Source organism: Plectropomus leopardus, chromosome 15, assembly GCF_008729295.1.
Source record: "Plectropomus leopardus isolate mb chromosome 15, YSFRI_Pleo_2.0, whole genome shotgun sequence".
In the NCBI taxonomy this organism is placed as follows: domain Eukaryota; kingdom Metazoa; phylum Chordata; class Actinopteri; order Perciformes; family Serranidae; genus Plectropomus; species Plectropomus leopardus.
The window spans coordinates 11936201-11963346 of record NC_056477.1 but is presented as its reverse complement, the minus strand read 5'-3'; positions in this window follow the sequence as shown (position 1 = coordinate 11963346).

Sequence of the window (27146 nt, the reverse complement as noted above, 5' to 3'; positions counted from 1 at the left end):
TGAGGGTCAGCTAAATTATAATAAAACACCTTTCTGTGCCTTATAATGCAGAACTGTTCAGTAGCACCACGAACTAGCCTTTATGACTGTTGTGTTGGACTGTTGCCTTAGCTGTGGCTTGGTGGACTAAATAAACTTGCAACTGAGTGCATATCTAACTAAAATGGAGGGACTCTGTCTGTCTGTATGTCATGCATTTGACTTTCTTAACAACTATTCATTCGATTAACTTCACACTTGGCGGGTGTGTTACCGAGGACCCAAAGAAGTAAAGTGTTGAGTGTGAGCTCTTGAGATCTGCAGGACATATTTAATAGTAGTGCTTGATGTACACACTATGTACTATATTGAGAGGGGACCCCTATTAACTGTAACACCGCTGAACTGCATGCTGATTACAGCTCCCTCTCCGTCACTCGCTATGATACATGCAAGAACAGACAAAGAAAGAGATCGGGGATGCTAAATTCATTTCAACATTTCAAGTGTCAGTGATGTAACTTTTGGAATGAATGCTTTTGTTCCCACACCAAAAAAAAAAAAAACATACAAAAATGTAATATATGTACATATATTGAATATATTAGTTTAAATTGGAATAATTTCATATATCGACTTAGAGGTCTAGTCCATACGTATATTTATGTGTAATACAGCTGTTGCAATTTTACCATATCAAGAAAGTTTTGGGTAATTTGGGTTCCCAGAGGCATTTGACCATTGCTATGGACATTTGTCGTGGATTATTTGCTCCGGCCTTTCATTTTCATTTTCACTGCTTCTATGGACAGCGATGATGACTGCAAAATCATTTGTTTAGTGCAAAATTGCTCCTTTGATGCTGATAGCTAGTGCTGGACCTTGGAAAACAAACAGTACAGTTCTCTTTTGTCGCACAATGGTTGATGCACTTCCTTTTGTGTCATGAATAAATCCTTAATTTTTCCTGATAGATCATATCCCGAGGCAGGAAGTGCTGCATAGTGAAAGCGAGGCTAATAGCAAACCTACTTTAACGCAATTTTTTTCATTGTTCCATAGCCATTTCATTGTGAAATAAACATTAAATTCAGAATTTAATGTTTAAACCAAAAAAAATCTCTTAAATGCTTTTCATTGTATAAAAGTAGTCTCTGTGTAGAAAAGTAATTATGTTCATGGCTGACAAATTTAAAGTGAGTTTTAGCTCAAGAGATACAGTCCAATGCTTGGCTTTTGTAGGATAAACCCAGTGTCAAAATATCAATGCAAGGGACAATTTAAACAAGAGCCAACACACACAGATAGAAACACACGTCGCTGTCTCACAAACACACACACTCATCAGGGACAAGGATACAATCGTTTTTTGACATGAATCAATGTTGACATGTTCTTATTTCCAGAGCTGAAGCTGTTTTTTTTTCTCCCAAACTCTGAGATGAACTGAATGGAAATTCTGTGGCATCGGCTGGTGCGGGCGACACAGCTGCCTCGGTCAATAGGCCAGAGCTGCTCATGGACTTGGAAGCAAAGCACAGGAGCAGACGACAGTGCCAACAGAGCCGGATCAAACAGCTTGATCTGTAAAGGCCTCGACTCAAGACACAAATTGACTGGGGGTGTGGGAGCGAGAGCACCTCTCCCCCCAGTCAGATAACTTTCACAGTTCATAGACACAGGGAGGGACACATTTTTGGAAGCATGCCACAGTCATTAAATCTGAGCTATTTTTGTATTCTGCGCACGCATCCGCTCAAGATCTGTCGTCCCGGTTCTGATATCACGAGAGGCGCAATCACCTTTGCCCCCAACTCCCTGCCATGTTTGTGACGGAGGGTCTTATGCTATTAGACACCACAGGAAAGGATTTCACTCTAGTTACGCTCCTGACTGCTGATTGAACACCCCAGCGCTATCCGTTACCAGGAGAGTGGTCTGCTGCCAGAGGTGCTGCATGTAGTAGTAGATTATTTGCTTCCACTCCGATGGATGTACTTTACATGATATTAAACAGAAGCAGTACGGGATCTGCCTGGTACAAACCCATCCGACTCCCTCCCTCCCTCACCCCTCCCTCTTTGAAGAGCGTGGGAGAGTTTCACGCCCTATCCATCTCGTAAATCTAACATCTTATCATTTTTGTACTTAGGGGATATGATGTGAAGTTAATGGTCACATGCACTTTAAAAAAACAAAGATAATGTTGTTTACATGTGTATCCTCAAATTGGCAATCATGTAATTTGAAATGAAAACTGGACCCACTGCCAGCATCGAATTTTAAAACATGCATCTGCATAGATGTGGCAGGCACTCTTGGCTAAGTGTTTCTAATGTCTTGAGAGGAAGTAAATAAAGAGCCTAATGTGTTCTAACGCGCACATCTAAATAAGACTTGTCAAGAGAACACAATCTCCTCTTCCCATGATGCCTTGTATATTGTGATGCCTTGGCTTGTTTGTTTTGTGTTCAAGGGACTGCTTTGAAAGGGAAATGATAGTGATATTTTCTCGTCCAACTTAATGACTTCCATTTGGAAATCTTAGAAGCCTGCAACAGAGGGACATTGTGCATCCAGATAAGCTGCCGTCCCGGACAGGCTCTATTCACTAGAGACATATACTAAAGTGTTCATGATTACAAAATAATGTGAAGGATAGATCAACTTCAACATCAGAGATAAAGAAAATGATTTATTGAAGCGACACCAACATTTTTATAATATTGAGCTGAATCAGTATATTAAATTTTCAATACACTTTAGGGTGTCAGCTTGATAATTAAAGAGGAATTAGTCAGCTGTCTTTGTTCAAGATTAAAAAACATTGCTGGATTTTCTGTAAATTTAATTTTGTAATTATTCCGCTGCAATAATCGCAAAGAATGAATGCATCCGTCATTTGCTTTGTGTCACAATCAAAAGAAAAGATTCACTTTTTCAACTCAGACCCTATTAAAATGTTTTCTGGTTATTGATGATGTGTGAGCACCACAAATTCAACGATAGCTTCGAGTTTGAGGAATGTACTATTCAGCTGTAGCTTCTCACTAATTGGGCTGTCATTTATTACTCAGAACCCTCCTGCTGAGTGGCACAGTTTGTTCACGTAGATCAGGCCCACTACAGTTTTTTTAGTCACTTTGGCATGACATTACCTTAAGTTATGCTACAAAAATCTTTCATTACTGTTTCATTTTGCCTTTTTCTCACAGATAATCATATCAAAGTACTAAACCATTGGAAACAACTTTTATTGTAATTAAGGTGAAGAAAATACACATTTTATGCTTAAATTACCATTATATCGTTATCATTATAAAGTAAATGTTTATTGCACAGTGTAATGGCAATTTAATAATGATGTCATCTGCATTCATATCGGTTCTCATATAAGCCTTGCTGTTACTATGTACTTCTGTTTGTCACTGGGAACAATCTCCTGGAAAAATGAAGGTTTGATTTATTGCAAAAAAAAGAAGTCTGCCAACTATTTCTCAACCAAAACAGGAAGAGAATAGTGCTTTTGTTTCCTACAAGCTAGCTATATTTACCAAAGAGTATCAGTATAAGTTCTTTTAACTTACTGTCCCACAGAAGGGGAAAAGGCAGATGGTGGAACAACCAAAGTAAATGTAGAAACTGAGGTAATCATGAGACTCTAAAGAGTAACTTATATAAAATAACTATTCATTGAATTTAGAGAAATTCAGCACAGTACAATAAAGACCAACATGCAAGTGGTCAAACAATTACAATTATCCATAAATTATAGATAAAACAGAGAAACAAAAGATAAGGCAAAACAGAAAAGAGAAATAAGTAAAAGCAAGGAAAAAACTACCAGCTGTCTTTGTGACATTGCTGCCAACAAGTGAAGAATTTACTCAATTTCTGGATTCTTTGTTGGAGGCATGCAAGAAAAACAAAGTTTTCCTCTCTAATTCAAAGTGATACAGGGTGAGTAACTGTTCGAATTAGTAACTGGTTGAAGTATTGCCCTCTGAGGGTCTCTATGGATTATTCTTAAACCTGCATTATTTTTGATTTTTTGGCCACTTGGGGGCAGTGCGTCAAGCTGTAGACTCAACATTGATATTTTACACCTTAGAAAGTTGATATGCTGCACATGTTGACAAACAGTTGCCTGTTTACTCACCCAGCAGACACAGTGCAACATCAATACTAATTTTTCCAGTCATGTTTCAGGCAATCTGACGGCTCTAAGTCCAATTTTCACTCTGATTTTAACTGTATTGTGTTCTCCACTGACTCCTGAGGGAAATATCTGGCTCTTTAGCTTCTAAATGCTCCACTTTGTTCACCAGATACTGACAAACTTTGTCTGTCAGCTGTTCAGTGCTGGGCAGGTAGCATACAGAGGTTTTATCAGAGCATTTGCTGAAAACAGTTGCTCGAAACAGGGTTGATGAGAGCAGTGAGAGTGAACCAAAACAGTGAAGTAACGGACCGTTAAACCAAAACCAGACCTGAAAGACCAGAAAACACTCTGCACAGATGAAGGGAGCCGCGGGTAATAACTAGACTACAAGTTATACTTTTTTAATACAGTTTTTTTTTAAAAATGAGTTGAAGTAAACAGAAATAGAGACCACTGGGAATAACAAACACATTTTACTGTGTAGTTGCATTTTAACTGCACAGGATTATTTTCTAAAATTATGTTTTGTGCATTGTTCTGCAGGTAGATGAATCACAGAACTGCTGAAATTCAATGTAAAGTGTAGAGTATAGACTGCAATACAGTGGGGTACAAAGGCTCAGTGTTCCTATGTGGTGTCATGTGAGTCCAGACTCCCTGCAGTCAGAATATAGCACACTGTCAGTGAATGGACTCCACTATTTTTTATGCTGTAGAGACTTTGTTGTGGCTGTGATGTTCTGTCTTTCATGAGTAGCTGACATTACTGACATTTCATCATTCTACTATAACAGACTTTATATTGGCCAGAGTTAGACAGTCTATTATGTCATCATTTTCAGGATAACGGGGCTACACGACAGTCTAAAATCTTCATCTAGCTGCTACAAAGCAATACCAGTCACAAAGGAGATCTCGTCTCGTTTTTCAAGGCTGTTCAGTGTTCATTTATTGTATTTCATTTCAAATAGAGTTCACCCATTTTTGTCAGGATTTTGCATCTGAATCAAGAGAAACTCTGTTGCGCGGGGTTTACAGATGAGTTGATGGTTGGTCTAACATAATTCTCCCTCAAAGATTCAGTTCTAAAAAGCTGAGGGACAATGCACATCTATTGCAGGTGCAGACCTGTAGGCAGAAAAATAAAACAGAAAGCCCTACACTCTTAACTATGATGTATTTATTTCAAGTTGTAACGATTGCCGAATCGGCAAACAACATTCTTCAGGATTCCATTAACACTCACCTCGCTGGCCTTTATACTAACTACGCCAGGTGTTACAAAGCAAAGCAATCAAACTGAGGCCAAAAGACAGTCTAACACCAAAATCATGTCCGCAGTATCAAGAAATACACAAGCCCAAAGCTGTAAGATACACATTATCAACATTTAAAAAGTCTTTATGGTGTAAAGCCTTCAATTAGCTTCAGTTTGATTGCCGTGATTTAACACCTGTTACAAATCAAGGCAAATCAAGGCCACCTAGTTTGTATAAATGCCAGTCAGGTGACTGATTTTCTTAAAGACTGATTATACCAGCATTTAAAAGAGCAGAATTTCACAGCAATTCAGTGGATTTGCTGCTCAGTGGTTTCTGGGCTGCTGCTTTGAAGCCTCAAGCTCAGCATTTTGGCCATCACCATCTTGGATTTTGGTTGCAAGATGTGACCTTTGGACAGCAGGTTGGAGCTGTGGAGTGGGGAGGGTTGGATCTGACTTATAGACTGTAGTGACGCATCACAGACAGCCTGTTACTCAGTTGGCCCTGCACTTAAATTTGCATAACTATAAGCCTTAAAAAATGTAAATGGTTAAGTTATAAACTTACCCCACTTCAGTTACCATGACATGGGAAATCAGACCAAAACCTCTTTCTGTACCAGGATGTAAACATGTTTATTTCTGCAGTAAAGTTGGTAATTTTAACATGGGGTTCTATGAGGACTGAGCAGCCCACTCTCATTCTGAAGTCAACAAATACCACCTCTTTGTCTGTAATTTTGGCTTAAGATAACGACAGCAAAAGGCACCTTTCACAGCAGTACGATATGCTGCCAGTTTGTAATGTGGCTGAATGGAACCTATTGGGGTTTTATGATATGCTGCCAGTCAGCCGGGCAGCACCTGGTGCAGCAGTTTGTGACCCAGATGGGTGTTATTAGTTGTTGACTGTATGATACGCTGCTGGACGGTGGTTGAAACGCTGCCAGTAACAACAAAATACCAGGAGCTGGAAAGTCCCTATTAGGTGGCCGAGCATTGGATGGGTCCAGCTAACCATGGACTTCAACTTGGAGCCCTGTGTTTGCTTGCCATATGAATGTAGAGACAAACCATGATGTCTTTTCTTAAACCTAACCACATGCTTTTGTTGGAATCCCGGCACTGGTTGCCATGCGCTTTTATTGCCCAAACATAACCATGTGCCAGCGCTGGTAGTGGCATTACAGAATGTCAATAGCAGACGCAGTAGGATACCTAGAGCGTAATATGTAGACGCAGAAGTCCACTGACAAAGTAGCTATATGTAACGACTTGGGATGGGATCGAGTTGGACTGATTGGTGCTATCCCGGCTGACTACCAAATTTCCAGTTAGCTCTCCATTTACAACATATGATCACTACATAATTAAGCTTTTAAATATTTGGAAAGATGTGCAATTTGTTTGTAACACATTTGGTATGACCAGGATATATAGTGAAAAAAATGCACCAAAGTGTGCATAAGTGTTTATTGCACAGCTTTCCATTTTCTTTTCCAAAGATGTTCTTCTAGCATGAGTCAGGGAGTTTTCTATTATGCTTTCTTTTTTATCATGTCGTGTGACTATATCTGTGACAGAATGCAGGACATTCTGCAAAATAAAGTCAAAGAAGAAGACAGGGAGCGTACACAAACCCTGTCTGAATTTGACATTGTGAGCTTCCCATTTTTGAATAGAAGATTTTTCTGTGGTTTTTAAGACCTCAGCTGTTCTCCCATTTGATGTGAGACCAGTGAACGTTGTTAAAATTCTCAAAGCTAAAGCTGTCTCTTTGTTTGTACTATAGACGATGATAAATTATTGTAAACAACGTTTTAAAGGGTTTGTGTTGAAAGACCATGACCCCATTCTTTAAGATTTGTTAGCCTCTGTTGCACATAATTAAAAGTCACTGACAGTAGCCAGCAGTTCATGAAAAAAGCATACGGTATTTTCAGCTGGTTGTAATAATTAAAATTTCCACTGGTCCAGTTTTCCCTCCAATTGGCCAGGCATATGAATAAGATGACCAGGTTTGGTCGCAGCTACTTTTGATGAAAGGAGCAAATTCATTAATTTAACTGGTAAAGCAATTATGAAAGATGTATGTGGAACACATTGCATCAGCTTGATGAAAGTCTGTCATTGTCCTGACGGCTGGTTTTAGCATTGACATTTTAATTGGTGATTTTCAGCTCTCATTCTGCACCAAAAATACACTGACGGCGGAGAAAGTTTCTAGGACATTTCAGAAAGAACGTTAGCTTCTAAGCTGGTCACATACACAGTCATGCACACTGGTACAAACACACACACACACACACACACACACACACACACACACGCGGTGGAGTCATTGAAATTGAGTAGTCTGACTGAGCCTTGTGTGGGCTCAGTGACAGCGTTGATTAAACATTAAGGAAGAGATATAATGCCATTTTACCATTGTGAGTTATCCAACCCCTTTGTACTATCATTTCATCTTTGCCCTTGAACTCAAACACATTGCCGACTGACAGGATAGAAAGAATAATGATAATGAATTATGCATAAATGAGAACTTGAATTCATCTTTATCCAACTTTGGAAAGTTGGTGCGTTTGAGGACCCCTGAGTGTTATTTGTCATGCAGCTGACAGGAAACACTGCGGTTGGTACTTGTAAAAATGGGCTCAGTGTCTGTGCCAAACAGAACAGTTTTGCTCAGCATTGTGGACCGTGATCCTGATCCTTCCTGTCTTTGGTGGGAAGAAGAGGCTGAGCAATGGAAGAAAATAAACTGTTTGCTATTCATCTATTCCTTTTAAATCTGCAGTAGGTAAATTCCTTTAGCAAATATTACAAAATAACTGTCACTATATCTTGACAGTAGTACATGTTGCAGATAATCTGTGAAAAAAATCCTACTCCTCAGCCTCCGCAAGTTCTCCTAATGGCATTTGCAAGAACCAGATTCTGTTTTTGCGTTGCCTATTTCTAGCCTCAAATATTTCCAGGAACATATTTCAGTGCACTGTTTAGCTGTAACATTAGAAACTTTGTTTGGGACACTGTTTAATTTGACAGTTTGAATACAGTTTACTATCACGATCAACAACATCGTCCCGGAGGTGTAGTGCCCACCCTGCGGTTCCACCCTGGTTAACCCCATTCGCTCTGTCAGCACTGCTGTTGTATATTTTAGTGCTGTTTAGTTACCACAGTTAGTTGCTAGGCTACCTACATGAAGAGAAGTGTGTCCACACATATATACTATACTATAATATATTGTATTAACAACAGCAAATATTCATCCTTTTTTATTTCATAAGAATTTTGAACATAAAAGTTCAACAGCTTCTGCATTCTAAAGTATCAGATAGGAGACCCATGGCAATAAAACAACCTACAAAACACAAAAATATTCCAGTGTTGTGGGTTTGTGTTTCATACAGTAAGACAACACATCTGGGATTTAACCAAACCAGATAGTTTACCAGTGGTACAGCAAGTACTGAGATATTTACTTAAAGGAATACATCACGCACAAAATAACCATTTATGTATCAATTATTCATCCTGTGTTACCTAGAATTCACAAAAGAACTGAATGAAGAATCTAAAAACAGCTAATATTGTTGATTTATCAAATTAAGCATTTAATAAAACCAAAACAATATCAAAATATCTGTTTGCAAACTCTCACACAACTCTTACAGTATTATCCAACTCTTGTTTGCTCAGTGGCCTACTTTCCAACAGGTTGCAACAGGTTGCATTACCTTGCCGTCAGCCCTTTCTGAAAAGGGCTGAAAGTGAAACTATAGATAAGTTTCACACAGACGTCTTTACTTTTTTTTAATTAGCAATGTTTGCTGATTTTGCCAGAGTCATGCAAAAAAGTTTTCTCCATGAGTTCCAGGTAACACCCCATGTCTAATTGATAAATAAATGGTCATTTTGTGGGTGAAGTATTCCTTAAAGTAAAGATCTGAGCAGGTGTGCTGCTAGTGAGGTACTTGTTTTGGTTAAATCCTGGCTGTGTTCACTTACCGTATGAAAGACAAACCCATAACACTGGAATATTTTTCTATTTTTTAGGTTATTTTAATGCCGTAGGTCTGCTGTCTGATACTCTAGGATAAAGTAGCTGTTGAATTTCCTTTTCTGCAAAACAGTAACACGTCCTGTGATACCAGGTGAAGTGTCAACTGAGATACAGAAGTGCAGCACAGAGAGGGCAGGATTGCCAGCAGCAGTGGTTTTTACTGATTGCTGTTTTGTCTTAAGCTTGTCTGATCCATCCCACTGTAACCATCTTTGGTAAATAGAGGTCATACATGTCTTTTTCTATCCATATCAATAATGTTGCAAAGCACAAGCTTTGGATCCACTTGGACAATCAGAAAGATTGCACCCTAACACACTGATATATTCATAGCTTTATTTCCACCTAGGTTACACACTTATCACTTTCATTTTGGCCAAGATATTGCTGTTGGGATATGTGTAATTTTCTCTACAGGCCTTCAAATTTCCTGGATATCTTATCATCAGCCAGTGCCCTTTGGTATTATGAACTTTTGAGCTTGATATGAAAGCCAGTTTTGTGTACCCCCCATAGAGGTGAGCTGTGTAATTCATGGAGTTTACAGCAGTTTTCGCTGGAGATGTGTCACTACAAATTGTCTCTGGAAAATATTAACATAACTTTTTTTTTTCTTTCTGTCTCGGGGTGAAACTTGTGCCATATGCGGGCTACAAATGAACTGTGGAGATGTTGAATTCTCATTACATCTGCTGCTTGCCACAGTGTAGGCAGCAGTAGGCTGACCTCTCCATTTAAGCATTAATATGTGGGTGAAAAAGTACAATTCTGCTTGCGTACATTATGTTTTGGAACAATAGATTATCTTTTGTTTGGATCACTTTTTTCATACTTTCTGACATTTAGACCATCATCCTATATCTTGTATTATATTATAGGCCTAATCCCTGCCGATAAAGTACATTAAAGCCCTAAAAACCTGGTGTTTCTCTGTAAACCTAGATTTTAATGAAAAAATAAGGAACAATCGTACGTTAAAAAAAAGAGAAGTCGGTTTAGAAAATTCTATTTGGTAAAAGGGATTGTTTTTGCTACAATACTGTGAGCAGCCACTGCTTAAATTCAGCCAGGCTATACTGCGTTCCTGGGGGAAAATTTGTGAATCCTAAGATAGCGAAGGCATGACCTGCCCTACGCTCCCTATAAGTGGCTGGTACTCGTTGCCTTTGTTTGTTGTTTTGGTTAGGTTAAGGCAAGAGGAGTGGGACTGGTTAGCATTAGGGTAAAAATGTCAGTTAGGCAGATGAGAAACGCATCCATTCCTGAAGACCTGCTGTCTCCTGTTTCTTTGTTTCCAGCCCATCTGTGGTATCAAACGTGTCACATTGGGAAGGGAGTTTATCACCTGTTTTTTTACTGAGTTTTCTTATGTTGTGCATATACCTGCTAAGTTTGGCAGAAAAATGATATGACAGTGTGTAGACCTCCTTTGTTACCTGCAGTGAAGTATTTCTTGTCTTGCACCTGAGTATTTTTGCCTGAATGTGCACACACCTAGTTCCTCGTTTTGGAGCGTAAGTCATCCCTGTCATCACATTTGATTATTGCTAAATCCTGAGTGGTGCACAGAAGTGCATGACATCTCCTTTAACCAGCTGATCACACCCACTTCTAACCAGTGAGGAGAGCACAGAAAAACAAACAGAAAACCCAGTGTTTCCCATAGAAGCTACGTGTGGCATCATCAGTAAGCTTCACTGATTTTATTTTTATTTTTTCTGTCTTTCTCTTTTTTATCATTTAGTGCTGCCTTTCTAAATGTGGACATTTTTGCGGGCCCATTATTTTTATCCCCCAGCAGTAGTTTTAGTCACAGCGTGGATATTTAATCAGTTGATCTGGAACTGATCTTGATCTGAACTTTTAGACCCATCAAAATGGACGATTGGGTTTCCCTTTCACTGTACCTGGTGTTCAGTAGCACTATTGAATCTATTTGTAGCTGCAGCTGTTTTTGTTGAGCCTCCAAAATCCTGACACTGACAAGAATCATTAGGCAGTGGTTGTTATGTTTAAAATATTGTAATGTATCCACTGATTTACACTTGTCTCTTTCTCAATGTAAGTCCATAGAAATAAATCCTTTTTGGGCCCCTTGGCATCACATGACCTGGAAGTTTCACAGTTTTATCCTGGAAGCTTGGAAACAACCAAGACAGTTTTAACACTTGTAGAAAACTTGCTACTTTTACTATCATTCATTGTCAGAAGCTCACTGAGAAACCAAGTTTTTAGGGCTTTTGCTCATCTAGTATGAAACTCTACCACTGACCTTCATAACATACTGAGGTGTTACAACATACCATCTTTACACCTGACCTACAGTGATTAACGTTCAAGGTGGGAAGTTTAGCCTACATGACCATTACACTAAATGCTCTGTGGATTTTTTGAACATGCTGAAGACTACTTGAGCCGTAAAGTTAGGGACCATTTAATAGAAAAGTACCCCTTTCTAACCTTGGGAATAATTATTCTCATAAGTGTAATGCTGCCGTGCATGACAACGTTGCATATGCAGCTATTTTAATTTACTCGTGCAAAGGGAGGTCTTCCGGAGCCAGGCTGTGCTTGATGAAGGTGCTATCACCCTCAATGAGAGGAATAATTATCACAACAACACATACATAAGTCCTCTATTAGATTAAGGCCCACTTTAATAGACTCCCAGCAAGAGTGGGAGTGGTGGCTTAATGTAATTGGTTACAAGACGACATGCAGAGGAAAGCTTCACGAAAAATGAAGCAGATTTATAAGACCTGCTCTGTCACGGTCTTTTTCTTTTTTTCCTGTCTCCCGCTGAAGCTGTATTTGACCACTCTAATCGCTCCTGTCCTGTGATCTCACAACTGTGTCATATAAATGGCTGGCGCATTCTGTTTATTTTTCCCATCCATAATACATAGGGTATCTAAATCCTGCTGGCGTGTGCAGGAAACAGAGGGGCAGAGAGAGAGAGAAAGGGGGAGAAAGTGGTGGCTTGCTAATGGTGTGAGGCATAAAGGCTCAGAACAAAGTGGCAGAAATACATACACATAAGCCAAGAAGAGCCGGAGAGGCCACGCACTGTGGTCTGCTGGTTGAGAAGTGGTGATTTGAGAGTTTGGAGCTTAGAAAGGCTTTAGGCAGAGTTTGATCTGCTCCTGCTCAAACAGTATTTAGAATCAGATGCCTAAGTATTGCCTCACGCTCACCTGACTGCAAGGTCACCGAAAATTTTAATTCAGTCCTCTGGAAAGCACAAATTGCTCTCCAGTGTAACTTTTATCTTTCTTTATCCGGCAGCACTGGAGAGCTCTCTCTCCTGCAGAATTCTGTGGAAAGCACCATTTCCAGAATTACAGGTTCATTTTCACTGCAGGTCCTCCAGCTCAAACCATTTACACATATACTGTGTGTATCACAAGGAAATAAACAACACGAAGAATATGTTGTGCTAAAGCTATATTTAACAGTGATTTATAGATTGCAATCAATAGATATGATTAGTGGCGCTGCACATAAATCTGGGCTCCTGATAGTCACTCCTGTACAAATAACTGAAATAAACACGTGTCTGTAGGTGAAGGACAAAAAAAGCAGGAAAATATAGGGAACCAAATTATATTATTTCTCCCAGCAAGTTATTCAGGTCTTCTCATTAATACAGTCAAGATGGCGTTAGTCGCCTTCCTCCCACCCACCGCTGTCATTTTAAAATCTGCAGGTTGAGTTCGAGCTAAACGCATGCAAGCTTCTGCTTGGAAAGGAAATACATTTTAACACACTTTAGCCTAAAGATGTCTTCAAATCCTCTCCGATTAAGCCAGGGCAGCTCATCTGATGCTGAAAAATGAAGCCAAATGAAGCGCCAAAAACTGTAGTTCATCAAATGACCACTTGAGGCTGGCTGTTAAAATGCCCAAATTTACAACAGAAATAAACATGCTTACAAGCTGAAAAATGGTTTAGGTCTCTATAGCTATTTTGCCCATTCACCTGTACTGGGAAAAAATGTATATAACTCATTTATTTACATTTTATTTAGGCTTAAAATTACACATTATTAAGTGCAGACCGCTTAAAATGACAGAATGTCTCCTGACAGTGTCCTCAGCTTCTTAGTCAGATCCACCCGTCGCTCCTCCACAGCTCCATCCCTTTGTCCAAATATGGTCGCTTCTGGCTCCAAAAAGCCAAGATGGTGATGACTGAAATGCCAAACTTACTGGAGTCCTCAAACTCTATTCCTTTTATAGTGCATGGTATAATTCAATGAAAACCATAGTGTAATTAATGAAAATGTATTCAAGTGTTTTACAATCACAGATAGTAGTTTCAGACATCTGTCCCCGACCACAGTCTCCTCTTCCACATTCCTTGTTACTGTTTGCCTGTCGCCCTTGGCTGTGTGGAGTTTTCCCTGTCAGCTTGACAACATGAGCTTGCTTGTTCATCTGCCTGTTCATCTACCTGTGCTAGCTTGTGCTGCGGACTGATTTGCCGTGTGGCAAATATTTGTGCAGGCATGCGCCACAAAGATTACTTACTGACATTGCTATATTACATTTTCCAGACCTGGAAAAGTCATGGAATTTTGTAGTGGATGATAAATTTGTTACGGTAATCTCCCGCTGATAATTTTCCTCAATGTAACGTAACTGCAAATTTATTTTCTGTAGCTGTTGACATAATGTTGCTCTGAATGCGTTGATGTGTGACAGCGCTTTGTTACCATCATGTTACGTGTCTTCATTTGGTCCCCGCGTTATGTCCCTTCATGCATGCCAGCTAGCAGAATTATGTGTGAAATTTATCATGGGTCCTTGAAAGGTCATGGAATTTCGCGACAACATCTCCAGCTTGCACTGCAGCAACCTATTGAACTGCCTGGTGTGTGTGTGTTTGCAGACTCACCTGCCTTTTGGTCACCCTGAAGCTTTTGGATCAGTCCTGTGCCTCGGGAGACCCCAAGCTGGGGAATTGAACTTTCCTGCTGTTTCACTTACCTGCTCATTTTGTGTTCTGCAAAGAGGTGCATTAAAGGCTATTAACTGGCCTTTTTGCCGGTAGTGCTGCATCTGGGTTCAAAACATTGTTAAAATATGAGCCAACATTAATACTTCACTAATATGCTGCTAATATAGCATTTCTATATTGCAGATAAAAGCAAACTTTTTTTTCAAGACATATAATTGGACCTTGACCGATTTGGGGACTTAGTTCCACTACTCTCCTCATTTCTACACCCCTGAATCATTGTGTGTGTGTGTGTGTGTGTTCTTTTAGTTGCCACATAAACTGTCTGGAGCCTAGTTTCTTTCGTTGCTGCAAACCCGCCTGACTAACTGCCCCATGGTTGACTGTTGAGCTCTTTACTACTCTCATATATATGCAGCATCTAATGAATATTTCAGCCTTTAACCCACAGCTAGACAACATCAGTGGAACATGAATGTCATCTGTTTCAGAGAGATTATTAAAAAGAAATAAAAATTTGCTTTGCGCCCTCCGAATGACTCACAGCAAACACAGACAAAATCCCATTCTATTGTTTTCTGGGTGGAGGATTTTAATTTTTACTTTTTTTTTACATTCTGTGTCTTGCAGCAGAGCTTTATGCTTAAGCTGCTGCTCAGAAAACATGTCTCCTCCCGTTCTCCTGCTGCTATTGCACAGCAAAGCCAGAATAAACAGGTGCCCGTTTTGAGATTATTCAGTGTAAGTGAACCATGTGGAACTGAACTACCTTTCTGCAGAGTTCATGGAAAGTACAAAATATGTGTCTTTACCCGGCACATCAAATTAAACACTGTACAATGGTGTGAACTAGAAAGAAACAAGGAAACACAAGTTTTGTTTTGCTTTACTTGTCTTGATCCCAGATTTGTCCACAAGAATTACCTTTGATTAGACAAATCTGCCAAAAGTCAAATGAAAGGAAGACGATGCAAGATCAAAGAGTGCCTTTCTAATATCTGCCTGTAAGTAGTTTGAGTATTCAGGAGCTCTGTTTTTTGATACTGTATGAACATTTCACAGGACTGGGTAATTACACCTGCCAAGTGTTATTCAAAAAAGTAATGCTTTCCACCAGTTTTTCAGCCCCCCCACAACCCAATATAGGCTGCTTGAATGACAGCATTGCAAAAACTGTGGAAAAAGGAAAAATGAGAGTGACTGAACTGGAATAGAAGTGTCGTGGAGAGAAGATGGATTCCTGTGCTCTCAGTGGAAAGCTGTCATAACAGTCCTCAGCAGCTGTTCTGGGAGCAGCTAGGAATCGCTGGAAATATGTCACACACACCTCCTCTCCTCCCTGTACAGGCCCAGGCAGAAGTCCCACCAAACTGTGTCACATTTCCATCTCATTGTGGTGAAAGCCACCCAACAGAGAGGGAGAGGAGTACAGAGGAGCGGGGGCACAGGGGGAAGATCCTTTAATTTAGTCTCAGAGGAAAGCTTTAAGCCTCCATCCCCCCAGCGAGGGAGAGCACAGCGCGGAGCACTGCAGCTGTACATTGCGCTGTCACATCATTTGCTTCCATCAGAGCGCCTCCATTAGATCTGCTACGATGACGGCTGATTGTGTAATAGGTATGAACATATACCCTCTTTGCCGGTTTCCTTGTCTGTGTAACCACTGTGCAGCGAAACTGGTGCATCTCCCTCTCAACACGGAGTAAAAAACATGTAGAGCATTAGAGTTAACAACAGTGAGTAGTCGGGGGATCCAGAGAGTAAAAGTCATGTCATCCCAGATAAGACTCAGCCCCTGGCCCTACAGGAGGCAGTTTAAACTTTGGAAATTATGAATGCCCACCAGACTCTTATACCATGTTTGTACCCTCAGCCTTAAAAGCTCTGCACTACCAATTCATTTTTTGCCTCAGTGGCTTACAATGACAATGTTGGCACTTTGGTAAAACACCAAATTAAATGTGATCCCTTATTTATTCATGATTTTTGTTTCTGTCTCAGTGTTTGAGAAAATTCCTCAGACGTATGTTAAAGATGTGCATACAAATATGTATTAAGTTTTCTTAGGCTCACGTTTATTTACAAGTGATCATCTGATCTGTATGTCAAGGCATCATCAATCCATCTGCGTGGGTTGCTGTGATAATGACGAAGGTGTCAGCAACTGCGTAGCTACGCCGGTGACAAGGCTTTCCAGTGCAGAAGCATGAGAAATGGAAGTCCATCATTTCACCCTCCAAGCAATCTCGCTTTCAAGTTGTGTTGCAGAACTCCTCCCTTGTACCAGACAAACTCAGTTACGGACTGTTGTTCTCCATAGCACTCTGTTGTTAGCAGCATGGATTTTAGCTCAGCACTTCAGTCAATCTGGATTTGACTTTGTTGTGTGTTGCATTGCAAATAATGCAAAGGACACTTTGAAGATGGTGTTTAGTGGGCAGCACAGTAGAGACACATCGTTAGAAATCCCATTGGAATTGCATCTCAGACCACCCCCAATTGTGTTTGGATCTGATTTTCAAAAATTGCGTTTTGTGTGTTTTTTTGCTGTTCAGACTAGAAAAGAAATCTGGATCCAGTCTGGAGGTGCCAAAGACAAGATTAGCGCTGGCAGTCTAGGGACGGCAAAGACTGCTTTCAGATACATACAGTGTATAACAAGGATTTAAAATGTTAATTATTTAAAAGTGCTGTGTGTATCTCTGGAGAAAAATAGTTTTGGTGATTGCTGACTCTTATTCCAGGGTTGTCAAATACAGTTTTGGTTGGTGGCTCAATCTGACTAACGTACCAAAGTGTTGGTATTCGTCGACCTAGGAATGAGACTAAACAATCAATTATCTTATTCCAGTTACATGCAACACCTTAAAAGATGCAATAATCAATATCCAGTACAATATAGGAACCAGTTTTATTCTTTTAATACAACTATTACCACTAGAATTGTCACTGCCTGTCTCTCTGTCTCTCCTCTCCACCAATAATTCCTATTGTTCAGGTGGCTTCATTGCCAATATTAAGCCATCCACCGGATACCCATCTCACACACCCTCATCAGCTCTGCAGTCATCTGGCCTTCACCACCAACCTGCATCTATTGTTGCCTTCATATGGAATTTGAGAGCTTACAGTTACAACATGGGAAATCGTGTACACAGTATGCTTGGTGATCTAGTGGTTAAGTCATGAGAAAACAGCTGCTAGGCAACAACAATATTGGCACAAGAAATAAATCCTTGCTCATTTGTCTTCACATTTTTCAAGAGATGTTGACTAAGGGTTAACATATTATAAAATTATGAAGAAAAACGTACAAATAACTTACAAATAGCTTACAAATAGCTTACCATCCACCAATAAACAAACTTCCACTGCCTCCACTGTGTTCCTGAAAAAAACATGCAGCAAACACATCACAACTTGTGAAATCGATGCTTTCACTAAATATCCACGTTTGAGGTTGTGAAAACCACAAGAGGGGAGTGTCCACATGGTGAACATGCTCCCATTTAATAACAACATTATTCTCTCATCAGCTTCTCAGTTCATATACTGAAAATCTGATGTTGAGCCTTTATCCAGCTTGTTCCTTGTCGGTGTGTTAAAGTTTTATCTTTCTTGCTTTGCGTCTGTTCTTTTGAGCTTCTGTTACCTGAATGTGAACTTTAATCTGCTTCTGCCTACCTGCACCTTACTGTAAGCATACACCTTCGTTGTGGCAAGAAATCAGTAAACTCTTCCACTCTACTTGCGTTGTCTGGCCTCAGGTCCTATCCTGTAATTCCTGAGTTGTGACAAAAATACAGCTGTCATAGTTTTCTTGTGATCTCTACATCAGTAACTCATGGAGACATTTGATCAGGATGTTGATGATTCAGAGTTGTTATTTCAGTTCTGTGGCTGTTAAAACTGCATTAGTTGATTATTTGGCCACTTGGGGGCGACACAACAGGTTCTTAACTCCATACGCAGATGGAGCAACATTAGGATTCATTTAGAGTCCCATTTGTTGACCTGCAAATATAAGTTCAATATTCACTCTCCTCTCTGATCTGTTCTGTTGGCTCTCCACCAGCTCCTGAGGGAAATAAGACTTTCACTGCTACATGCTCCACTATGTTAACAAGTTAGTTTCTTACTTTGTCCATCTGCCATTTGATACTGTGCTGGTAGTGTACAGTAGGTTTTTAGAGCTTAATCATTAAAAACAGCTGCTTACTGCGGCCAAAAACGATGAATTAGAGTCAACCAAAGGCAATCCAAACATATTTATGTGGAGCTATGGGTTCAAGAGCAGTAGAGATCAAGTTGAATTTGTCATGTAAACATTAATTAAATGTATGAAATATACTTGCGTCATGAATATAAATTGTTTATATACACTTTGATTTATTCAGTCCATTAGAGCCACTTGTCAGTTTTATAAATTAGAGGTAAATCAGTTTTAAGTCAACTCAAATTAGGTTGTATCGTTTTTGTCTGCTAGAGCATACATATCTAATGTGCTCTGTAGCTTAAATCATTTGTTCTGTGCTCTCGTGCTGTCTAGCTGTTTTGTAGTACTCAAGATGGGTCCTGGTCTCGTGACTGGTCTCAAGACCACTTTTTGAAGGTCTTGGTTTCGTTGCTGGTTTCACAGATTTTTACTCAGCCTTGTCTTAGTCTCAGACAGAGAGAACTCAGGATTTTTATTTAAGTCTGGTCAAGCCCACATCTGCAGGGATATCTCTAAATTATATGTGCAAAAAAGGATCGTTGAATAAATATGGTAAAATTGATTTCAGCTCCTTAGTGTTTGCTTTTGTTTGCTCATGGAAAGCAAAGGGAAATTCCCATTCATACAATTCACCTCTGCAATGCCCTTTGATTATTTTGTCACATTTCCCATGGTGCACTTATACAAATACACACATATATATATACAGTGTGGCAATAAAAGTTGTGAACGCAGAGGAATCTTAATTTGTTTTCTGCAGGTTGTTTTTATGGTAATGTGGATCAATCAGACCAATTGAAGGAGTGTTCATGGTTTGCATGTTCCACATTGTATGGTGTGTTATGCAGTGTGGGACTCGCACTGGTCTGGACTTAGTCTTGTCTTGGTCTCTGATCTAGCTCATGATCTGGTCTTGGTTTATGCGGTCTTGAAAATAATTGCTGTAGCATTGTTGTCTATTGTTCTGTCACTTAATCTTTTCAGAGGGACTACACAAACATTCAGTGGGAAAAATGCACTGCTAATGTCATTTTGCAGACTATAAGCTGCTCAGATAGCACATATGTAAATATACCTGCAAATGTCACTTCAGTTAGATGTTTGTTTGGTCCAGTATCACTAATGACACGCTGTCTGCACATGACATGAAGGCTACAGAGCAAGTTTGTTTACATTATATTTCGTTTCCCTTCAGTATAACACTCTGGCAGCCTGCCAGCTGCTGTCAGTCAAACAGGATGAGGCCAAACGGAGCATTTCTGATACTTCTACAAAGACTTCTTTCTTGTTTTTTAATGATAAGCTAATAATGCATTAAAAATCACAATTTTGACAATAAAAAGGGATCACAAGATGTATAATAGAATGGATGGAAAACAGAAATTGGCTTTACATGTTTCATGGATAATAGAAATTGGCTTTACGTATTTAATTGCATCTCTTGATTTTGAGTCTCTTTAATCTGTTGTTTTATTAGAGGATGGGTCTCATTTCATGAGTTTAAAGAATAAACAGCAATGTTTTCTTCAGTTGTATATTAACCTCTGCTGCACAGCTGCAGGATAAAGGCTCTGTGCCTCATGCTGTATCCCAGTTCAGGGGCTTGCATCTGTTGAAGGACGCGGCCCACAAAGCCGTGTCCTTCGAAAGACCTCAAGGCTAGACCAAACCTCCCCAAATGAGATAGTCTAACCTCACGCAGACAAAACTAATGGTGCATTCAGGCGGTCCTCATAAAGTTGTAAAGTTAAAAGTTTATCACAAGGGAGTTGCCCTTGAATGGTAAATACCAGAAATTAACCGGGAAATTTCATTATACCTGAGTTTCCAGTATGAATAATGAACACATGAAAAACACAGGCCAATAATGTTTTAAATCAATCAGTATTACTTGCATTTTTCTGTTACGACCTGAGATTAACAACATAGTTAAATTTTAGCCTGGCTTGTTTTATTTACTGCCTTACAGTGGCTTTTTCATTGGTCCAGTTCAAGTGATATATTAAGCAGTTATAGATCACTTGCTTTACAAATGGATGAGGACAACCTGAATGCAACATTAACAGATACTTTTATACAACATTATCAAAAGTAACCCATCAATTCTTCACTTGCATTTGAATCTGCATATGAATTAACGTGATCATTTGAGCTATTACTTTAGCCTGGATTACAGTGCTAAATGACGCACAAGCAACAGTGCTGGGCCTTTTTTTAAAATTTTTAATGAAGTTTAGAAACTCAAAAAAAGGTTTTATATGTGGAACCTAAATTATTATAATTTTCTAACTACCCAGAATGCTTTTGTTGCTTAAACCAAACTACACACATGACTCAGGATGCAAACCTCAAAATCAGGAGCTTTGTGAGTTTAACATCCACCCTGAATCACCCTAGCTCGCATGCGTCAAATTGCAAGCAACTTCTTTAACTAATAAGTCATTGCCAGTGAGAATGATCCATGCACAATTATATTTACCACTAAAACATACAATAAATGGTAAAACATATTAGTAGTATATAACTGTGCTTTCTAGCAGACAGGTTGCCATACTTCAAAATTCCAGGGTGTCAAATACCAGTGTTCGGTCAGTGGCCCTTGGCACCTGAAAGCGACACAACCTGGCACCCTTTAGAAAAACACGCATGTAACTAACAGAAACTGACACAACGCCCTTAAACTTCCAAAACTGCCGCTATAGGGGACCTTAGGCATCATAGTTTGATGCTTAGGACCACTGAGCAAGCATAGGTACTTGATGAGATCAAAATTAAGTAGAAACCTGAACATCATACTTAGATTTAATCATTGAACATTTATTCTAAAACTAGTAATATACTACTGTAACTAATGCATTCAGATGAAAAGACTTTTTCACAAGTGAGGTTTGGCACCGTTGTTGCGTGATAAGTGCTGGCAATCCAATTCATCTTAAAGATGACAGATGGGGTTGTGGTCAGGACTCTGTGCAGGCCAGTCATAGTCTTCACCACCAAACTCTGACAAGAAGTTCCTTTATAGATGTCATGGTGGCATTGTCACATTGAAAAGGGAAACACATTTCCAAATTGTTGGGTATTTAATTGTAACTAAAGAGTACTATCCTCAAAGTACTATATGTAGATAGGAGTGTCCACATACTTTTGGCGATATATAACGCCCAGTAATGTTAAAAAATTACTGATTGGGCCTTTAAATGACATTTTGATATTCTATGATGTTGTGCATTCACTCAGGTAAAAGCAATATGTGAACCTGTTTTCATGCAGTATAATACTTTGTAATAAAATCAGTGTATTTAGTGATGATTCACAGTGTTATTATTTGCTCAGTCGCATATCCATCTGCAGCACATCTAGACTCCATCTCCGTATCCAGTGTGGGCCTCCAGGCTCGCTCATCCTTCTTCCTTTTCATTTGTCTCTCCATATTTTGGCCTGAATTGACCCTGGCTTTATAATTAGCTCTGTGCTCTGGTCTTCGAGGTACAGTATGCATTTGCAGTGTGAGAAATGAGAAAGTTTAATACATCTGTCTCACTCTCTTTATTTGCACAGTTTTAGTATGAGATTTAAAGTGGAGCCTGTAAATGTGACAGCTTGCTATTCCAATTGAGAAGTTAAAAAAAACTATTAAGTGAGTTTCATGGCATGCAATTCATCGCCATCAGTCTACTCTACTGCATGAATATGAAAGGTAGTGGGACCATGGGATAATGATGCAGATGTAACAAGCAAAGGTGGTGGCTAGTGGATGAATACTGACAGCTTGGATTATTAGTGTTCATTCCCATGACAGTCCAACAAGATAAAACAATCACACAAAATATTTTATTGCTTTTCGATTTTCACTTTATTTTATTAGCAGTGATTTTTTTCTGCCTTTATTTTAATGTATCATCACAACCTGTAATCTGATTTCATGATGGAACAGTTTTAGTATACATTATTCAATTCTATTGTTAAAGATGTTTATGACCTTAGTTTTTTATATCAATCCTATTTCTGATATGAACATTATACAAAACTATTCTAGTATATGATAGGTCAAAGTTAGCTAAGCAGGGGGTTTGAATTCTTGTGTTTTTGACACTATATGTGTCTTTTATTGTTGTAGTTCAGTGCTGTGTTTACACTTAGAACAACACAGCAACAGGCTACAAGTCATTTTCAATGGAAGCCAGTGACATGAAGGCTCAGATGACACGGCTAAGTGCCATCCACTCATACGTTTTTGTGTCTAGGTGTGGCACTGTGGTAGTTAGCTTATTTAGGTGACCATATGCCAGCTTTTTGTGCAATGTTGTGCACACAGGGATGCAATGGGGCAGTGAAATTTGATGATAACATGGGGCTCAGACATTGATCAAAATCATTAATATTTTTTTGACCAAAGAATTATTTTGGTGACATTCATTCAATGTGCTTTGTGGCAAGTAGAAGACACATGTAAGCCTGTGGCCATGTTACTAAGTTAATGAGCACTTGAGCATCACTTCAGTGGTGACTCAGGGATAATGTAGCTAGTCACACTGTTTCTGTGTCATTTATAGTGTGACCACAGCATCGGGGATTACAATTAAAGATAAATTTAAAGTTTTTTTAAACAGTTGTTACATTCAACTTGCTGATCCCAGTAAATCTTTGATTAGACAGTTTGGAGGTTGACTTGTTTGAGGTCTCATAAGGGGTGTGACGGATGTTTGTTATCCCTTTGGTCCAGGGTGCGAACTGCAGGAGAGCCAGGGGAAGCGTGACTCCTCCTAATAAGACATGTCCTCCCCTGAAAGCATCATTTGTGAATTACTGGGAGTGTCTCTAAAATATTGACAATGTGTTACTTTTGTCATGTATTTCAATTTTTCTGTATCTCCATCATCATGGATCATACGTAAAATAAGACATTTATCTAAGTTGCAGCCATCTTGAAAGATGGTCGAAATCTCTTAATGTTTTCGCAGAGGATACCAAAAATGTGGACCAAAATTAAAGTCACGAGTGATAAAACCAATTATTGCTGCTTTTGAGTAGTTAGTAATTAGTAATAGATCACATTTGTCAAATAACTTGCCCAACACATAATTATTGCTGATTAGGAATGATGCACACAACTGCAAAAAAAAAAGAAAAAACAAAAGCCGAAGCCAAACTTATCCTTAAAAACCATTTGAAAATTTACTACCATTCACTTTTCCCAAGTGGCAATGTCCAAAAAACAAACAAAAAACCTATTTGGCAGTCAACAATGTGTGGCTGCGACCAGGATTGTCTCATTTATCTACAAACAAAAACATGCCATCAGAATGATTTGAAAGATGCTACAATCACACAAACATTTTAAAAACCGTCGAGAGTAAATGTTCAATAACCTTGCCACGGAACAAAATCCAGGCTTTGCAGAATGGTATTATATCTGGGTGGCGAATGAGTTGCACTGAGCCAGAGCAGATACAGTAGCTTGAGCATGGATATTTGGTGGCGTATTTATTCTGTTTTCAGTTTCATTTGTCCTCTCTTGCATATCTTCACGGTTGTGTACTTTGTACAGCAAGGTTTCATTTTTCTAATTCTGCCCAGGGTGCAAGTGTGTGCAGATTTCCAGCACGATATATCTTCATATAGGCCCATGCATGTTACATATAGTGGCTTTGACGGATCGAAACCAAAATCATTTCTCACATCACGCCATGCTGGGCAGTGTAGATTTTTGATTAACAGCTGTAATCGAACTTGAGCCCCTCTTTCTGAGCCATTTCCCCTTGGCTGTCCAAAAAAAAAAAAAAAAGAACCACGTTGGATTTTGAGCTGTCTGAGACTTCAAACGGGGTGAGATGGGAAAGAAGCAAGGAAGTGCAAGCGGAGGCACATAGACAGAGAGAGGGTGGGGTAGGGTGGTGGGAATGTACTTGAAAGGAAGACAGTGAGACCACGAAAGAGAGGGAGACAAAAAGGAGAAATTTCTCTGTGTGTGTGGGGGGGGTTACGTGTGGTGGGAGGAAAAGGGCTGTTGGTGGTAAGCAATTGCCTGCCAATAGACCCAAAAAAGTAAGGGAGCAGAGAACACACCACCTTTGGTCGAGTTCTAAAGTGCTTATTTAAAAAAAAATAAAAAAATCCCAGAAAAGTTGCAAAGGGTTTTAGGCAGTATCGACTTTCCTTTCAGTCTGTGAGGAAAGCCTAAAGGAAACCCAGTGAAAGTCCAAGCTTGCCCACACGGCTGATGTGTAAATGTGGGACAAAATCCATAATGGGGAAGACGTTTCTTTCCCCTGGCTTCTCTCTTGTCAGCATAAAATATAACGCGACAGTAAACTGATACAACCATTACTTGTTTATGATGCTGTAGCTGAGCATTTTTTTCATCAGTTGTCATTCCAAACACGTACTGGTTCCTTTTAATTTGCCATGTTATACTGCTATAAATCTACCCAAACATCATACTAATGCTAACAAGGAGAGAAGGGATTTGGATGAACTTGGTGTCATGCCGTTTTTTATCACTTTTTCCAATCTAATCTATTCCTGTTGTTGTTTGCCATTCACTCCTACTGGAACTAACTTAAATACCACTCGATTTTTAAAACATGCATGTATTCCTCCCACAATAATGTCTGACATTGTAAGCAGTATTTGTGAACATAAAGATGTCCTGAAGCTAGAAACCAGAGAATCAAGATTGTGTCCATAACATGAAGTCTTGATACTGTTCCAGTGAAAAGCAGAGGTCACTTTGTAAATTCAGGGAATGTTTTGCCTTAACTTTAATAAAAATAAATAAATACAATGAAATAAAAATGACATGTATATAAACTGTAAATGAGTGGCAACAGTACTATATGGAACAAATTGTTCAGACAGAAAATTGTGACAGAAATAGCATCCTTAAATTGTAAGAACTAGCATTGAATGAGCATCCCCTCTCCAGTTCCTACTTAATTTCACTCTTCAGCATCCTGTAATGCAATTATGCATATGGCTTCACTTTCTTTTAGAACCAATTATATACAGGCTTTATAGATTTAAACTGCTTCTTTCTTCATTTGGCTGTCTGACATTAAAAATAGGCTCAATTCAGAAAATGAAATGTAAGCATGAGTGTCTTCAGCCTCAAAGTCTCCCACTGGGGAAAAATAACCCTGCAACAGTTATTGTAGTGGAAACAACTGGGCCAGGGTTTAAATGTGTTTAAGTGTTCATTTATGCAAGTCAAACTGCCCCGCTGCATAAAATTTCTGGTATTTTCCTTTAAGAAACAGATCTGGTATTTTCAAAGTGGGTCAAAGAATTTCTGCTTGATAACAGATGGCGTTCGCTCTCCAGTGGCAATAAATAAACATGTTCATTAGACATGAACAGAGCAGCTTTAAAATTGTGTTAATATATGTGTTGTTCATATTTACTGGTCAGAGTGTGGTGACATATTTGAGTGAAAAAGGATTCATAAACATTGGAACCAAGGGCGTATCACCAAATTCTGAGCCCCATGCATGAGCCGTCTCTATGGGCCCCCCCGGTCCTTCCTCTTTTGATCCATGTTGCTCTCACACACCTTTTTTTGGACAGTCAGTCAGTTTCCTTTGTTCCCATTTCCTTTCTGTCTTTCTTTCTTTCTTTACTTTTTTTGGAATCCTGATTTCCCTTTCATGGAGATTTAGAGACAAATCCCAGTGCAGGGAGAGAATGTTAAAATGAGGCCTGGTATCATATTGCATCATATCACTGGGTGCAACACATGTGCAGTAAAATCTGGTCTACACTTTCAGTACCTGATGCAGTGTCACAGTGCATGGATATGACTGATTCGTTTTGCTGCCCACAGTATATTTAGACAGTTATTGGTAAGAGTAACAATTCTGCAATTACTGAAAAGATCCTTAAAAAAAGACCAAAAACAAATGCTTTCTACTTGAAGACATTGCATCACAGAACTGCAAGTGAACTGTGAATTTGTGAAGTTGTAAAAAGACACAATTTATATTGAAGTACAGGGAATTTCTGGCATACAGCTTTTATTCTGAATTGCTGTTTCTGTCTATTCTTAAAATATGTTTTATTGCTTTGTGCTCTAAGTCAACGTGTTGTTTACACTGTCATCAATTCATACCTACCCAAAGAGTTTTGTCATGTTCAGTGCACCCAAGGAGGCTAGAAAGAGCATATAGCACCTTAGCGGACGCCATCTCTTTATTTCTAGCACAGTCTGCTTCATCTCAACTCCGGGTACATTATGTATTTTTTGAGCCCCATAGCTCCCATGGGGTCGAAAAGCGTGTCCCAGCCTCCTTTTAAGAGCCTTGGTGTAGTGGCGGACTAGACTATTTTTGGGCCTCGGGGAGCCTCAGCTATATTTTTATGCCCCTATTTGATTAGAAATAAAAAATAAAAATGCAAAAAAAAAAAAAAAAAAAAAAAAATGCAAAAAAAAAAAAAAAAACCCAACTTTTAATTCCAGGCTTTTCGAGGGCCCCCCTGCCATTGGGCCCCCGGGTAATCAGTC